This window comes from Nipponia nippon, unplaced genomic scaffold (genome assembly GCF_047370975.1).
Source record: "Nipponia nippon isolate SJK-2023a ecotype South Korea unplaced genomic scaffold, ASM4737097v1 scaffold_3, whole genome shotgun sequence".
NCBI classification, from domain to species: domain Eukaryota; kingdom Metazoa; phylum Chordata; class Aves; order Pelecaniformes; family Threskiornithidae; genus Nipponia; species Nipponia nippon.
The window spans coordinates 104378157-104394539 of NW_028262347.1; the positions used below are offsets into that span (position 1 = coordinate 104378157).

A 16383-nucleotide genomic window follows, 5' to 3' on the forward strand; every position below is an offset into this window, starting at 1 on the left:
GCTGGTTATAGGCAATGGGCCATACAGCTCGTTTATAGAAGCAACAAGCTCTGCTCTTTGTGAAGAAAACAGAAGCACCCGGTCATTTCAATGTGAACAGGCATACTGTTGCCCCACTTGGAAACATGGTGTGGAGCGATACCCATGTGTTACTACTCATGCTGGGCTCTAAGGCAAGCCCATGCTTGGGTGCAATTGCACAACCCACCTGCAGCATTGGCTGATGGTCCAATGCCAAGGGTTGAGGGCTCTGCTCCATGCTCTCAGCTGGGGCCGTTGCAGTGCTGGCACAAGCTGGAGAGTAACCTCATTGCCACAGCTGGCCTTGCGGGTGTTTCCAGGCTCTGCTCTTGCTTGCTATTGCACATGTTTCTCTTTCCAGATGAAAGGTATATTGCCACGTGCAACCTAGCAACAGGAGTTTGGCTGGGTGCTTAGGATGCTCTGGGTTGGGACAGTGCCCAGCTCTGACTTGGTGGCTCCTCTGAGGCTCAGCAGTGCTGCCTTCCCTCCCCAACCCTCTGCTTGCAGAGGGGCTGCAGTGAAGAAGGCTTTGGACAAGAATCTCATTTGCTATCGAGGACAGATGAGAAGAGCCCATAGATCTAAGCTGGGACCTGTAACTATCCCATGACAGAAGTTGCTCTTCGTGGAGTTCCTTGCTGCCTCCTAGGATGCCCAGGCCTGACCATGGTCAGTGGTGGGCATGGCAACCCATCGGTCTTGCTCTGTAACAGTCCCATGTGGCTTCATGCCCTCTGAGCTGAGGATATGGAGTCTAATTGTCCCCAATGGGGATGGGAGGAGATCAGAGCAAGGTAAACTGCTAACAGACAGTAGGGGAAAAGCAGGGGTTGTAGATAAGTGGTAGAAACACTGGCTACCTGGCACCTTTCTGCCTGCGAGTTGAAATTTAAAGGTTGATGGGGTTTGGGGTATTTTTTTGGGGAAAAAAGATATTGGCACAAGTTTTGCAGCATGCCTGCCTGTTGCCAGTTGCACTACGGTGGCTTTGTTGTCGTCATCTAGCAGATGAGTGTGGACAAGGGGGTGGAGGTGGGGCGTTTTGCTCAGTTCTTTGTCATCTCTGGGGTGGAAGAGGGAGATCATTACTGCTGCCTATGTGAGAGTTTGGCTATTTAGATTAGGCTGAATATAGCAAATGAGTTCGGAAGCTGGTAGCTTGGTGACAGCGTTGGATTGGTTTGAACTTAGAGAAGAAAAAAGAGTGAGAGGACAAATGCACCATGTTTGCAAACTGATGCCTCAGTTGAGTGGCTTGTCTCCATCCCCCACAGCCCGGCCATGTGGCAAAACATGCTGGAGGCAAGGGGCTGCTTTGGTTTGGCTGTGCCCCACAGCAGTCACTTCTGGCCTCGGAGGAGCTGCAGGAGAGGGTACCAGCATCAGCCTTGCCCAGCAAAATCCTCCAGGCCAGATGCAGATCACCAGTGCTGGCACTGCAGAGGATACGGGCACCATGACCTGATGGGGCCAGAGACCTGCATGTTGTTTTGCTTGCAAGTAAAAGAGCAGAGAGAAATGTTTGAGACCCAAGGAGCCTGTGTGGGCTTACGAAGACATGCGTCTATTTTCCAGCTTACTGAGGATGCTGCCTTCTTGCTGTTCACAGTTTCAGAAAGAAGTTCAAGCCAGCACCACGTGCAGCATTGCCTCCTATCAATATGTCCTTAACTCCTTGAGCTTTTCATGACTACTTTCACTTCCAAATGTATAGCAGAGAGGGAGTCAAAATATATATAGTGTATTTAAAAAATTATTCAGCAATTTGGTAAGAACTACTTTTAATGGAGTAAAGCACAAACCTGCCCAAGGATCCTGTGAGTAAGAAGTGGACGTTCAAAAAGCATCCCTGAATTGAAAGAAGTCTTCCCTAGGAAAAGCCGTCTGTGGGTTTAGAAACTGTCAGGAGCCATTCTTTGAGCTGGGGGGGCGTGTCGGAAGTATTTGGATATATTCATTGAAGATGAGGGCTCCTCTGGCTTTTACAGAGGGTGGGAATAAAGCTGGAAATCTTCTCTCTTCCTATTAAATGCATAGCTTTCTCTCTACTTTTCTCCTTGTTATTCTTTCAGTATTGAATACAGAAGGAAAGTATAACAAAGCCTTAAGCTAGTTATTAAGTTCAATTATGGATAATAAGTAGCCTGTCACATACATTAAAAGCCTTGGTGGGGGAAAGGATGTAGGTGAGCTTCATCCTTCAGGCAGCTCTGCCTTCAGCTTGGTACATGATCTCTGGGCAAGGTGCCTCTCAGTTATCATGTGTCCTCCCCTGTCACAGGCACTGAGGTGGGCAGGTAGGGCTGTGGCGTAACTTAGGAAATTAAGACCGTGGTTTATGAGGCAGCAAGCAGGGAACAAGCCTTTCTCCCTCCCACCCACCCCCTCAAGGAAAAGTAGGACATGAGTCAATACTTTTCGGCGGGCTGAAGAAGCCTCACCCAGGAGTTACAAATCCAGTTGAGCCCTGTGCAGTGCAAAGCTGCCTTCTGCCCCCCTGTCTTGCTCTTGGCAAGGCATGGGGGAGCCCGAGCAGGATGCTGAAACACCAGCGGTCTCGCTACTGCGTGCAGAACTCCCTGTGAGGGCCCTGAGTGGCTCCGTGGGCAGGGAGGTGTTTGCAGCACTTGTGAGCTAGCTTTTCAGGTTTGCCCAGCTCCAGCAGCTCCTCGCAAACCTGTTCAACACACGAGGCATGGCAGCCTTTGAGACACCCTGGGCTGGCAAATGAGCGTGTTTTCCAGGTGATGGCCATGCAGTTCTGCCCAAGCCCTGGGCTGGGGGCAGCACCTCTGCTGGGAGCAGCTCCTTGCTGGAGACGGGAGAGAGGCGAAGCCACATGCTTGCACTGCTCCTGTTGCAACCCCTGTCTTAGGCCAGCATCAGTGGCTGTGCCACCGCTGGAGCACACAGCGGGGCCTGGCACTGCCTCAAATGCTGCTCTCCTGCAGGACTTTGCAAACAGCTAATAAGCTACTGCTGCTTCATCCCCAGTGCTTTTGTATGTGGGACGGTCCTCACATGTTCCCCTGGCAGCATCCCTACCAGAGAGCCTGTTCGTGGGCCACAGCAGGGCCACGTCAGCTCCACGGCTGGTTTTTCTAGCCTGGTAAGGTGGCGGTACCAAACTGTGTCAACAAAATTTGGCTAATAAAGAGGAGCCGTCTCCTTCTGCAGGTGAGTGTGAAATCGCTCCGGCTGTGAAAGGAAAGCCTCAAGGAGGACGGGCTCCTCGAAGACGATGATTTTGACTGACTCACCCCACCATTAAATGACAGTGAGCAAAGAGCACCTCCATGCCAGGAATCCCTTCTCTTTGGCTGATGCAGGGACCTGTGCGTGGCTCAGCCCCAGCCACTAGCCCCCGAGAGGCAGGCTCTGCCCATGGACCTCTCTCTCATGGTCTCCACGCACCTCTTTCTTTGATGTTCTTGAGATCATGGGCAATGCCTTCCTCTGATGCTTCCACATTGCAAATACTTCCCACAGAGGAAGGGAATGAGCCCAAGCTCTGTGGGTGTCCAGTCCCCAGCAGTGCCTATTTGCCATTGAGACCACTGTTGGAGCGGGCAAGTCCCCCCATCTTCGCAGGGACCTCCCTGGGGCTGTGTCACAGCAGGTGGAGCTGCACAGCAGGCCTTTCTCCTGATACATAAAACCACCCCTGTTCCTGGGAGCAGGGAATGATCAGATTGGTGCAAAGGTCTCAACCCTGATTTATTTGAGGAGGGAGGTTTCCTTGGAGGGACGACATGTATTTCAGCAGTGGGGATTGCCTGGCTCACCGGCTGTGTTGCAGGGGCCAGAGTGTTTCGGGCTGCTGGAGATACAAATCATCTCCAGGCAGTAGCTATTTGCTGCTGTGGTGTCAGCCCAAGGGGCAACACACAGGAAGGGATATACAAAAATAAAGGAATTCCCACCACTCTCCCTAGCATCAGTCTGCAGATTGCTATTCCTCATTCCTGGCAGAGAAAAGCCAGCTGCTAAGCTTGGCACAAGCTCCCAGCAAGGTGTATAAGTGACAACATGACACAAGCCACCAGCGGTACCCAACAGGAGTACTCCCACTGCCCCACATAGGCAGTGGTGTCAGGCAGGGATGGGAGATGGAGGTGAGCTGCAAAGCAGCAGCAGGCATGGTGGCACGGGGGGGCCTCCTCTGCAGTTGGCTTACAGTAAAACCTGCTTGGTCACACTGCGCGAGGACCCTGCAGCAGCAGCTCCTTGGGTGGTCTGTGCCCTCTCCTGGTACTGGAAGTGAGAGAAATTCCACTTGCAAATAGGGCAGAACTTTTGGACAGTGAGGTGATGAATTTTTGGCAGGCTTTAGTGGACGCACTGACACTTTTGGGCTTGTAAATCAGATTTGGTGCCTTTCAGAGAGGAGAGATGTAGCATAAATTGCAGGTCACAACATGCATCGTCCTAGAGGTGCAGGGGGGTATGTGAATGGGTTACTTCTTGTTGGGGTGCAGGAAGGACCAGCTGCTCTGCAAGGCTCAGGGAGCCCAGTGTGACGGCAAGGTCAGCGGGGCAGGACCTCCTTGCCAGGGCCAGCCAAACCGCAGGATGGAGGAAGCTTGTGCAGGGCCCTGATACTCTCATAGCAGCCCCTGCTTGTCTGGAGAGCAAGGAAACAAGTCCTGAAGGCAGTGCAATGGAAAACAGCTGTTCTCCAGGGCACTCGGGTAAAGAATGATCTCAAACAATAGAAAGACCCATGGTCCCTCCCAAGCTGTGCTTTGGAAGGGCTCCCCGAAGGCTTGCAAATGCCAGGGAAACATTGCACACGCCACAGGTGCTCCTGCACCACCCAGCTGGCCAGGAGCTGGGCACCGTGCCTTCCAGGACAGCTGAGGGCAGCCAATTGCTCCAAAGAGCTGATGGGTCTATTGGGGTTCAGGAAGCTCCTCCTTCCTCTCCCAGCTTCTTCCCTCTTGCTCAGAGACTGCTGCTGGGTAAGATGCCTCTCACCCTCCAGCTGAACCTGTTTACCCTCAGCAGGGCCACTCTACCTGCTGCTATAAAAGACTCTAGGTGGGATACAGCTGAAGCTAGTTCCTAATCAGCTTCTTACAGCTATCCTTGCTGGTGTCTGTAGCAATAATGGCTGTGTAGCAACCTTCTTAAGGAAAACTTTTGAATTATTATTTAATTATAAATTTGTACCAGTGCTATGGTAGCAATGCTCTTGACTAATCTAATCCCTGTCTCCTTTGAATTCAGTTATATGTGTTCTTATAAGGCAAGCTCTTCTGAGATCGAACCATGTGCTAGCATAAAACTCAGCAATGTCAGTAAAGACCTCTGCAGAGTTGAGTTTTCTGTTATTGGTAATCCTGGCAGACCAGAGTGATCCTGCTCTGAAGAGGTGAGTGTGCTCAAAGGGAACAAGATGACTTTTTTTCTTTTTTTTTTTTTTATAAAATCCAAGAGAACAAGGAAGCTCGGAGGAGTTTATTGAAAACAGAACGGTAGCATTCATGAGGGTGAGGACAGCCTTATATATCTATTGTCTGCTCTTAGAAAAGTATGTCAAGTAATAGAAGAATACTAGCTAAACTAGTCTTGAAAGCAACACAGATTACCCCATGTAACTTGCCAAAAAAAGAGGAAAAAAAAATAGAAACAACATTACATGCTCTGCAACTGGTAAACTCCGTGTTATAATCCCAATGATAGGAGTTCAACAGGGGCTTCAGCTGGAGTTAAACTTCAGCGCCCTTTGTACAAAGCTTTGGCTGAGGTGATATATCAGTTCAAGCAGTGGTAATGCTGGATTTTGGACTCTAGACAGGGAAGCGTTAATGCCTGTGCCCTGAACCCACCAATGAAGTGCACGGACTGCTATTAAGGCCAGTCTTTTTTAAATCTAAGCTAACTGGGAAGAAGGGTTGAATGTTTAATTTTCATTAAAACTAAACTGGCAAGAAGCTAAGGGCCTCAGCAAGAACTAAAGACAGAGATTGGTAAAAGGTGATCTTAAAAATTAATTGCTTTGCTCTCTTCTCTTGCACTTGCCTCCTGGATCAGCAGAGTGAGGGATGGTACTAAAGACGTATTTTGGCAGGAGATGAATGAACAAAGCTGAGAGTAACTGCAGATAGTAAAAAATTGGCTGAATTAGGATCAGGCCTGGAGAAATCTCAGAGGAAGTCTGAAATAATTAATTGTAAGCAGTGTGGCTGGGGTGGAAAGTTATGAGTAGCACAGGGCTGGAGCCGACAGGGAGGAGAGCCCTTCAAGCTGTACGTGAGCCTGTGTGTTGTGCTGCTCCTCTGCCCACAACTGCCTAACAGTAAAAATCTCCTCCTCCTTGTCCCAGATCTGGCTGAGGTGGCCTTCAGGGCCATGTTCTTGCTTCAGAAAAAACATGTTTTTGTAACACCCCACCTCTAGACCTGCGTGTGTTCCCTCAGGCCTCGGCTCTGTATGCAAAGCTGATTTCTCATTCAGCCTTAGCTCCTCTGAGTCAATTGGGCCATCCTTTCCCTGCCTGTAGTTTGGGTTAGGAAGTGGGCAGGACCTGAAGAAACAACTGCAGACCTTTTGGGCAGCATGCAGATGTGTTTCACAGCTCGATGTTTGGATTACAATCCATCCACGATTTGTCAGGACTGCCCAGTAGCAAACGGAGCACCTATATTGTAAGAAGTTGAGTCTGATCAGGGAAGTTGTATTACAGTAAACCTCGCACCGAATGGGTTGAAAAAAAACCCAGATGTCAAACCAAAGGCTTGAAGACTGTCCTCCTTCGCAGGTCATACCTTGCCTCCCAAGGAATCCTCTGACTGTATCAGTTCAGTGCTGGATAAAGGAGCATGGGCTCTCCTTAGCAGGACTTTCCAAGCACGTTTCACGAGGGGTTCTCCAAAAAGCTGCAAAAAGGAAGGTAAGTAGCTTGCGGTGGCGAGCAAAGCTTTGCCAGGGATCAAAATAGTCGCCAAGACAGAATCAAGTAGGATGAATACTGATTTTTTTAGTTTTATTTTACTTCTGTGAAAAGGCAGAAACGAGGGCTTTCTGCTCTCATTACAGGAATAGCGTTTTAGTCCCACTTCTGTAGCCAACAGGTTTTACAAAGCAAAGTGCTGAACTTCCAGTTTGCTCTCTCAACTTTGCCTGGGACTGACAAATAGACCAAGACTCTGCAGCCTTGACAGACTTCAACTGGAGGAAAGAGGTGATGTTTTGTGTGTGTCTGGTGTTGGTGTAACTTCTACTAAGTGTAAGTGCAGATGACTTAATTGGGCTTTGGAGCAGGAGAATGATGAAGTGGAGTGTGGCCAACATAGAGCCATTGGCAAGGTCTGGCTGCGTGAGTGAGTCCAGGGATAATCTGTTCGGCTTAGCAAAGGAGAAGGTGCTTTGTATGTTTGAGAATGCAGGGTGGAGAGCTCTTACACACCATAACCAATGTAGGCAACAACTCATGATGACAATTTGGTTAATGCAATGATGTTGTTATTGTGCTGTGATTTATTTTACTCTTGTTTAAAGCACCAAACCTGTTCTGGCTGAGAAATTGTGAACATTGTTTTGTACAAAGTCCCTCTTTAATGAACAGTTCAGGAAACACAAATAGGTACAGGCCTGAATGCCTACAGATGTTTTTTTAAACTCAGCCTGAGCTTTGAGACTTCTGCGATAAAGATGTAGCTGATTACGTTGTTTAAAGGACACCTTTGATCTTAATCAGAAGTCCTTCAATAGGATTTTTGTACATGTATTTGTTCGAGAACTTGTTAGGTCGTCAGACTGGTCTCCTTCAGCCTCTGAATTTTCAGCTGTGAAAACAGATATTGATGAATTAAATTGACAAATTCTCTACCAATCTCAGGTTCTCCAGATTCTGCACGTGTATTCAAATGTTGTTTTCAGAACAAAGTTTGAAGACATATCAACTCTAGGCAAAATCCCAGCTGCTCATTTAATGCACTTGTCTTAATCACTGTTTCCAAACACCAGTTGGCCTACTTAGAGGCTTCAAAGAACAAAAGGTTTTGTAAATGGTACATGCTACCACAAAGCCAACAAATCTTCTTAGAGGTGATTTTCATCATTGGTGTTTCATGTGGGATTTGTAACCTTTAGCTTAGGGCTGTGATAGCGTTCTTCCAAAGGGTGATTGCAGATTATGACATCTTTGGGTTAATAGCTCTTGATGTCGCCATCATTTTGTTTAACCCTTAAGACATTAGCTATCCCTTATGTTATTTTCTCTTTGGAGATGTTTCACAGTGGTGAGAGCAACTAGGTCAGAGAGCAAGATATAACCTGGAGCACTAGTAAGGACTCCAAGTAGTCCCTTCTGAGAGTCCTTGTCCTCCCATTTAGTGGGTCTGCTTTGGTTTTGTCCTGTTTGGAAAATGCTGTCTTGCCTGGTAGGGGAAGTTGGTCCCATCCAGTGTGTTCCCCGGAAGCAGTCTTTTAGAGTACATACGCATCAAGGAGACAATGCTTTGGCTAGCTCTATGCAAAATCATTCTAAAATGTCCAACTTTCTTGATCATCATATGCATCCTTCAGAAGGACCATGCCAAAACACTGTACAGACATGGGGTCTGCTTCTTATGGCTGTATCTTGCCAGGGTAAAGAAGAGGCATTACTGCTGAGCTGTGTCTCTTAATGACTGCCAGTCAAACGCCATTTGGGGACCTGCAAGGAAGGACTATTTCCTCTGATACTGTGAAGAATTTGAACCTAAACTGTTTGTATCTGCCTATTTGGGTGACTCTTGCAAGGAAATGCAGCTGACCTGAGACTGGGGAAGCAGAAGGAATACAGATGGACTGCTTGCAAGGAGCAGGGGATCCTCTCTTCTCCCTGGGCCTGAGGGCCCTGCTTCTCCTGGGGAGGAGGGCTAACAGCTCAAGAGCCTCAGGAAGGAGCACAGCCAGCCTCCTGCCTGCTCTTGCTTTTGGGGAGGGAAGGGCTCCGCTCAGTGCGCGATGCCTCCTTGCACTTTTGCGGGCTTTTGCTCCCCTCTAACGGCCAAAGAGCTGAGAGCCCCTTTGCTGGACCATGGTGTCAAGGGCTCTGGTGACTGGCGCCAGAGGCTTTCCCTGTGCTAGCAGACCTGTGAGGCACCGAGCCGACTTCAGCTCCAGGCAGGCTCAGGGGTCACCCAGCGCTGCATTGAGCATGGGGCCAGGGTCTCGCCCAGCTCTTCCTGCAGCTCCAGTTGCTGGGTTTTACCCTCCTTATTTTCTGTTCCATCTCCCAAGAAATGCACCTGTGTTGTGGTGGCTGGGAGGAAAGGTTACAGCTAAACTTGGGAAAGAGGGGCAACGCAGGGAAATCAGTCAATCTGCACAGATCTGCGAGCCCTCCCTGAGTCAGCACCACCTCCTGCCCACGCCACTAACTGAAGCTCTCTAACTTTGATGCTTGCACTGCAGCTCTTCCCTCTTGTTGGAACAAGTTATGCCCACTGCCTGGGTTTTACCCAAACCAGCTATGAACAGTCTTTTGCAGACTGCTCAATCTACAAAAAAATGCGTGTGTTCATGTGCTTGGATCTTTGGCTTTTGAACAGCTATGCTATTTATTGTGTTGCATTACCCGCTGTTGCCCTTTTTAAAAAAAGCTCTTCAGAGCTGCCCACATTTGAAGTGAAGAAAATTTAAATAATATCTCATTTTGCATCAGCTTTTGCATCTAGGGGTTATTATAGAATCGTAGAATAGTTGGGGTTGGAAGGGACCTTTAAAGGTCATCTGGTCCAACCCCCCTGCAATCAGCAGGGACATCTTCAACTAGATCAGGTTGCTCAGAGCCCTGTCCAACCTGGCCTCGAATGTTTCCAGGGATGGAGCATCTACCCACCTCTCTGGGCAACCTGTTCCTGTGTTTCACCACTTATGTGGGCATAAGGTTTGTGTTAGCTGAATGTAAGCCTAACAGCCCAAGGTAATTCCTCCAGCATCTTCTGTCAAGTTCATTGCTGCAATATGTGTTAAACCTAGGTTGCTTTCCAAAGTTAGGGAGTAAACCAGGAGAGAAAGTTTGTTTCCTTATCTTCACTATTTCTTCCCACCTCTTAAACCTACTTAAAGCAAACTGCAGTATGTGTAACGAAATCATGGCTTACCTGCTATGTTACGCTCTGTTGGCGTCAAAAGGGTTAAAAGATATTTTGCTCAAGAACACAAGGATTGTTCTTTGTTTTCATAGTGTGGTCAGTGTGGTGGAGAAGCTGCCCCTGGGAGGGCCCATGTATGATACATTCTCTGCAGTCAAAAGGGACATAGGGAATCAGGACATTATCCTAAGCTTTAATGAAAGCTTGCAGTGCTTGTACAAGGAGATCCCTCAATGCCTTCCACCATGCTCTGATGTGTAAACCACAAGTAACAACCACAAGCAGTACGACAATCTGATTTGGATGTGGTTATGTGCTATCTTGGCCTTGCTCACCCTTGCATCCTGTGCAGAAAACTGGCTGTCCTCTGCACCGGTGGGGATGGCAGCGTAGCTCAAAGCAGCATGATTTGGTGTGTGCTCTCTCTTGTCCTGCAGATACTGTCAGGGCTCTCTTATTTAAGACCAGCCTGAACTGGCATATCCTACCTGGAATTAAAATAAATAAATAAAATAACTCAACTACTCTGCCTCCTTGTTTCCATGCCCCCACCTGTGTGGAGCAGGCAGGTAACTGGTGACAGTACAGCTACAGAGTCAGCTAGCTAACCAGCAAGTGAAGACCTTGGTAGCCACACTGCCCCTGTCCCCCATGCTGATAACGTTTTGCCACTGTCCTAGCTAGTGTAGCTGCTTTCTTGTCTCCCCTACACATCCACTGCATTTCAGTCCTTTTACAGACTGCTCTGTACAGCCTTTTTTGTGTCACTTGCTACAGAAGTGATTGATCTGCGAGGCCAAGGAGCCATACGTGCTTGTTGTTGTTTACCTTTCCCAAAGCTTAGTTTTTGTTAATTTGTCTGTGAGATTCTTAGGAAAGAGAATACCTACTCTATCTTCCTGGAAACTGCTTCCTACACTTTGGATCCTACCAGGATTTGACATGCTGTTACTCATCCTGGATGGTACCTGGAGTCCTTCACAAACACCTACCTGCTCTTCAGGCTTGGTGGAAGTCAAATGTGCTATCTACCAGCAAAGTAGTCAATTTGTCGCTTACTGTCCTGATATAGGGAATTGTTTAAGACTCGGGATATAAAATGTGATATTTGGGCAAAAATTAATTTTCTTGTAATCTTGTCCACAGGTCAAATGAAGACTATAGGTGATGCTCAGTCACCGTATCAGAAACTAGTCCTTCCTCTGCAAGTACTGATGAAAAAGTGAATCTTTACCAGAAGGCCGAAACTCTTGTTGCAAATAGCAATTTGAGCTTTAAATGAGCATTTAATGTATTTAGGGCTACTTCAAATAAGATTTCTTTCTGGAATGCTGTAGAAGTGATCTAATGGGAAACCCCCTCTCCAGAAGAATCCACAGCCTTATTTCATGGTCCTCGGGAAATCGTCCTTTCTCTTTCAGGTCCCACCTAGCCATCATGGGCTTAGATTAAAGGTTTGGAGCCTTCTGCTCCACAGGGTCTCTGTCTTCTCCCCACTCATCTGGAGGACAGAAGGACAAAGTTCCTCTCTCCCACTGATTCAGGATTGCAGCCCTGATGTTCCTGAATGAGAACAGTTATATGTGAAGTGTTGCTGGGGCTCCTCTTCCTCACCTGCAGCAGCTGAGCTCTGCGCAGCTCACTGTGATATGTGGAAATAAGCTCAGCTCTTTATTTACAAATCACTTAGATGTCTGCATTGTATGTCAGCTTCTAAACCATCCTGAGACCAACAGTGGTTCTGAGCACAGCGCCAGTGACCAGGCACTGGTCTTGGCAGCTGTCTGCATGCGAGGCCACCCAGAGCTGGAAGTGCAGACAGGTGTATTTGGTATTGGGGAGGAAAGAGGATAATGGGAATGTCACAGCTGTATCTGGATTGCTCCGGTGAGCTTTCAGCCTGCCAAAGAGAAAGCCCTGCCTTACTAGGCAAGACAGGTACCTTGGAGGATGCTGGGGGCCTCATCCCTGCTGTCTGCTTCTGTTCTTTGCATGTGTTGCTCTTGTTCCCTTCTGCTAAGGAGGCACCGGGGGAGGGCTGCCAGCTGCCTGCTCAGGTAGTACCAAACAGCTGCAGTCACAAACTCCTCCTGCATCTTAACTGAACATGCCACCACCTAAGAGACGGATGGACAGACCTGCTCTAGGAGAGGCATGCTTCTTGTTCATGTGGCATGAAGCAATTTCAAAATGAAAAATTTCACTACTGATCCCAGGACTAGGTTAAGAATAAGAAATTATGTCAACATCAGCACCTTGTCTACTCAGCTAATCCAACTCACCCTTCCATCTCCCAAGGGAGAGACTTTTCCTCTTGCGATATGGTGTCTTATAAAAAGGAGGTCTTGTTTAACAACTGCTAAAGCGTAGGTCAAACAAGCAGGTATTTTATACTTACAGTCCATCAACCACTGTGCTCCATCTAAGAATAGCCAATCCACAGGGAATATGCAGGCAAAGGAGTCAGCAACAGTGAAACCATTGTCCAGAGCATGGGGGGGGGTGGGGGGGATACATTTATAAGATGCCCAGCATGGCTTTGCTGCTGAATAATGAGACTGAATGTCAACTTGTGCGCATTAGAAGCTGGAGCAAAAAATAACCTGCTTGTGTTACTGTGCTGCCTGTGTTCTGCTGTTATCCTTGGCTTTATTGGTGGCTGCACCTAGTCTTTCCGTGTGTAGAGGCTCTTGGAACAGATGAAAGTTGCCTTCAGCATGTACCTGTGTTGTTGGTGTTCTGCTTGGTGATGCTACTGCCCAAAGTGGGAGATGAAAGACGAAAGACAAGTGGCCTGATGTTTCCAGAAAGGTCTCTAACTCATGCTGGATGGCTGCTGAGCTGCAGGTACTGCAGGTGGGAATGTGAGATCTTCAAACACTTGTTGCTCTCTACAGTTTCTTTTTTGTATGTCTACTAATGCAGTCTTTTTGTGTACATCTTTCACATGTTAACACAGGGAGAGGAGGAACCATTCCCTACCTCATCCAGTGCCCCTCTTGGTTCTGTCCTGGGCCATGATGAAGATCCTGCTCTGCCTCCGTACGCTGGTACTAAGAGGGCAGGATGTGGGCCAAGGCACTCAAGTGCCCTGGGACCAACCTTGTCACACGTTTGTACCATGGCCTTGCACAAGTCCTTCCTTTCATCTCTGTGCTGCAGCATCTCCTCTTAGCTTGGAGCAGGAGGCTGACAGGACCCCTTGGGGGGAGCTTGTGACCCATAGCCCCAGGAGGGCCTCAGCAGGGTCCTTCCCAAGTGCCACATACTCCCTGGAGCTCCCCAGGAGGGTCCTGGGTGAGGAGATGAGCGGTGGTGCCTCCTGCAGCCAAATCCCAGCCGCTGCACATAGGAGCACAAAACATACAGCTGGAAAAGCAACACCAAGACTGTGAATTGAGCCCAAGCAATGACCTGACTAATGCCTTACCTGATCTGCTGTAAATGCTGAACTGGCAGACGCAGGTTTAAATGTTACCCCCCATACCAGTGATCCAGCTGAAAGGAGCTTCTGGGCAATGGGTTTATCCAGTGAGGCATGAGGGGCTCTGCCTGGGCTCTTCCTTCTCCTCTGTGGCGCAAGGAACTGGATCCCATGAACTTTAATGGCTGCTATCCGGGGTGTGCCCCGTGTACAAGATTAAACAACCTATCTAACCTGACTAGCTGGTGCCTCAGAGCCTGGGAGCTGAGCAGGGCCCAGCTCCATCCTGCAGAGCATGTCAGGCATTGCCTACGGTCCCAGCCCAGGGCCAGCCCCGCGGGCTGGAGGCAGAAAGGTCCCAGAGCCAGCTCCTCTCAGGGCGCAGCTGCCACTGTCTGATGTGTAAAAATGACTAATAAATGCTGTCATGTATGTATTGATTTATTTGATACCTTTTTCATACCTGACCTTTGTTCTGAGCTGTGAGAGAGGCGCTGCTTTCTCCATCTCGATCCTGTGTCTTCCTGATGGTTAGCAACAGCGAGCTGTCCCGCAGGCTCTGTCCCTCTGTACTTCTCCCTTCTGCAGTCATCAGCAGCTGGTCCTGCTGCCCGAGCCCCTTTGCTCACCACCAGGGAACGAGTAATGAGAGGGAGATGATAAAAAATCAGGCTTTTGTTTTACCATCTGAACTGAGCCTGTGGCTGCTTGAAGGCACTGTGCTTCATAAAGCCAAGACGAGCCTCAGAGCCTGAGTCTGGCCAGGAGCACCCCGGTGCTCGAGCCACTGGGTGGATGCTGGCTCCTACCTGGTGAATGGGATTTAGCCCTTCGAGGCAGTGGGCTGGAAAGCTACCGTAGGGCTGTGGGCTGCACTTCCCACCCCGGGAGACAGCAGCAGCCTGTGCCCTGCGCAGCCTTCCCCGACGAGCAGGGCTCCTGCTCTGGACTTCCCAGCGCGGTGGGTAGAAGCAGAGCAGCACCTTCCCTGGCTTTGGGAAATGCAGAAGCAGGCAGCTGAGGTGATGGTGTTTGGGGAAGAGGAATAAACTGGCCTCCACGTTTAGAAGCTCTCTTTAGAGAGGGGATGGTGAACACATGGGAGTAATGGGGTGACCTCTCTCCTGCATGGTGCTATTTGGGGCACTTTCTGTGACAGCTGTGGTCCTGGTGAGGCAGCTGCCAGCTCTCCCCTCACATGTGCCTACGGCTGTCCCAGCAGCGCTCCCTCAGCTGCACCAAGCATCCCTCCAAGCACAAGAGCATTGAAGAAGTGTTTCTACAGTTGCTCTTTTCTGCCTAAACTGCCTGATGTGCTTTTGGAGCTTCAGAGGTGATGCTCTGTGGGATAAGGTGAGCTGCCTGACTGCCCTCACTCTGCTGGCACTGCCCCGCTCAGCGGTGCCGAGCAGGGCACTGGAGGCAGTGCTCTGCATCCATCTCCAGAAGGCCTCACTTCTGGAAGAGCTCTTTGCTGCCAGTCCATCTGTGCAGGCTGCTGGGGAGGGAGGCACCTTTCACGGGGCAGGAATCACCCAGCAGAAGGAGAGTTTGCTGAGAGTGTCTTGTAGGGACCCTCTCTCCCCCTCCAAGAGGCATTGCAGCTTTTCAAATGGCCACATTCCCCCGCCCAGAATGAGGGTACCCCCTTTCCAGTGCCTGCCCTATGCTCTCCCCAGGGAATGCACACCATGGGCCCAGCATCAGCCCCTTCGCTCTGCTGTTCTCTCTGGCTAAACAAGAAATAACAATAAATTGCCCAGACCTAGGCAGGGGAAGACTTTGATTTCTCCTGTGTTTTATATTGCTGCTGCTGCTGTTTGGCAAGTTGTTTGGAGTGCTGAGCTGCGGGAGCGAGGAAAGCGGCAGCGCTTGCTGGGGCTCGGGGAGCTAATAACGGCGTCCTCCTTCCTCAGGTCAGTGCTATTTCCCTGAAGCTTTGTGGAAATGACTCCTCCTGGTACTCTGTGAAGAAAAGTCCTTCTTGCGTGTGGCTGGTGAGCTGAAATAGCCAGCAGGCCTGTTTTGGAGGGGACGTATCTCGAGTTTTTGTCTATTTTTGTTCTTTTTTACTTTGAGGGCACAGACAGCAATTAGCTGCCTCTCTTGTGCAGGAGTCGTTGCTCGGGGGAGCCGTGGTCCCCGCTGAAGGCGCCTTTGGGGACCCTCGTGCAGCTGGAGCAGCTTGGCTTCGGGGCGGCCGAAGGGATGTGGGGAGGATGCGGGGCGCAGGGGAGCAGCCCTGCCCCTCCGGCACAGGCCGGGCAGGGGACGTGCTGCAGAGAGGAAGACTTCAAGGGCAGGAGGAGACGGAGCCCCAGGCTGCAAGAGGCGGTGAAGCAGGGCTGGAGAGCCGGCGGGGACCGGGAGAGGCGAAGGATTTTTCCGGAGGCTTTTCCCGTCCTCCGGAGGCGGGCAGGAGCGCGGCACCCCTCACCCCCGCGCTGCCCGGGCGCTGCTGCCGGCGGCACCCCTCAGCCCCGGGCTGCCCTGGGCGCCAGCAGCCGCTAGGTGACAGCACCGGCCCTGCTTTCCCCGCCGCCCGGCCCGGCCCGGCTCGGCCCGGCGGGCGAGGGACGCTGCCCGCCCCCGTCGCGCCCCGCGGGGCTCCGGCCTCCGCGGGGCTCCGGCCTCCGCGGGCGGCCAGGAACCTACCCCCTCCCCGGCCTTCCCCGTGCCTGCCTGCAACCAGCTCCTGAAAGGCAATTAAGACAGACATTAGATCCGCCTCTTAGAGCTGTCCATCTACCTGAGCCCAGTTCTTAATATCTCCAGCAGGAGCTTGGATGTTCACATCCAGTCTGCAGGTCGGAGCTCTGTTGAGAGACCGTGGTAAAAGCTGGCATG

At 50.2% G+C, this 16383-nt stretch overlaps 1 long non-coding RNA gene across 1 annotated transcript; it reads left to right on the top strand.

Annotated features, from left to right (window-relative positions):
- Window positions 1-5239: 5239 nt before the first annotated feature.
- On the top strand, window positions 5240-13578 carry LOC148054813 (uncharacterized). Its single transcript, XR_015706174.1, has 5 exons — window positions 5240-5398; window positions 6788-6919; window positions 7094-7210; window positions 12797-12959; window positions 13072-13578. It is a non-coding gene; the product is annotated as an uncharacterized LOC148054813 (long non-coding RNA).
- The last annotated feature ends 2805 nt before the right edge of the window (window positions 13579-16383 follow it).